The 1,172-nt window shown below is 39.9% G+C and overlaps 1 long non-coding RNA gene across 1 annotated transcript; it reads left to right on the plus strand.

The window, feature by feature from the left end:
• Nucleotides 1-252: 252 nt before the first annotated feature.
• Nucleotides 253-1,141, plus strand: LOC106939584 (uncharacterized). Its single transcript, XR_001422880.1, has 4 exons — nucleotides 253-298; nucleotides 378-416; nucleotides 492-568; nucleotides 1,041-1,141. It is a non-coding gene; the product is annotated as an uncharacterized LOC106939584 (long non-coding RNA).
• Nucleotides 1,142-1,172: the final 31 nt, after the last annotated feature.

Genomic DNA, 1,172 nt, shown 5'->3' on the forward strand with positions numbered 1-1,172 from the left:
GTTCCACAGAAAATGTGGTGACATCATAACTGAAATAATGTTATAATGAATAGATAAAAATTAACAGACTGAAAAATAATGTCTATGCAGCACCAGAAAAGATTAAATGTATTTTTTTTACACATTAGACACTCAAAGTACTCAAAAAATTATACAAGGACTAAAAAAGTGAATATTATTTAATGGCCATTTCAAAATGAGTTTAATATTAACGTTTTTGCACTAAATTATCTCCACAGTGTGAACAGTTCTGTCTACCAGTCTGAGTTTCGATGTGTCATTGTGACGGTTTCAAACAGTGAGTCAATTCTTTTGATCATTGATTTTATCTTATTTTTTTATTTCCTGAAGTCATGATGTTTCTCCTGTTATCCCAGTTCCCTTCATACCAACTCCAAGTCCTCCTCCTAAACCATGTAAGTCAGATGAAAACAGGACTGAAAGTAACAGGAAGTAGTTCTTTCTACCATGTTGATCTCTTGTTCTTCCAGCTCGTCTTACGGTTCTGAAGCTGAAGATCTCGACTACGCTGTCACTGAAAGACAACAAGGATGAAATCGAGAAAGCGGTCAGTGACGTCCTGGACTTTAACACAAACCATCACAACCTGAGTTTAAACCAAAAACACTTCACTCAAATGTAAAATTCTATTTTTAATGTTAATCATATCCATCCATCCATCCATCCATCTATCCATCTATCCATCCATCCATTTTCTAACACCCTTGTCCCTTAATGGGGTCAGGAGATGCTGGTGCCTCTACAGCTAACGTTCTGGGCGAGAGGCGGGTCACACTGGACAGGCAACACAGAGACAGACAGGACAAACAACCATGAACACACGCACCTACGGACAACTTAGAGAGACCAATTAACCTGACAGTCATGCTTTTGGACTCTGGGAGGAAACTAGAGAACCTGGAGAAAACCCACCATGCACAGGGAGAACATGCAAACTCAGAAAGACCAGATTCTGTTCAGTATATTTTATAATTCACCACTGACTGTGTCTCGCATTCATCTCATGTTTTCTTCTGCAGATTAAAGATGAACTGATCAGACGAGGGCTGCCTGCAGACATAAAGGTCCGCCTGCTGAGCGACGGTTCAGTGCAGGTTAACGAAAAGGCTGCCCCCTAGTGGCTAAAACAAGAATGAAACTGATCCAAGCAC

Source organism: Poecilia latipinna, unplaced genomic scaffold (genome assembly GCF_001443285.1).
Source record: "Poecilia latipinna isolate Pla-1442-1.1 unplaced genomic scaffold, P_latipinna-1.0 Scaffold2917, whole genome shotgun sequence".
Lineage (NCBI taxonomy): Eukaryota > Metazoa > Chordata > Actinopteri > Cyprinodontiformes > Poeciliidae > Poecilia > Poecilia latipinna.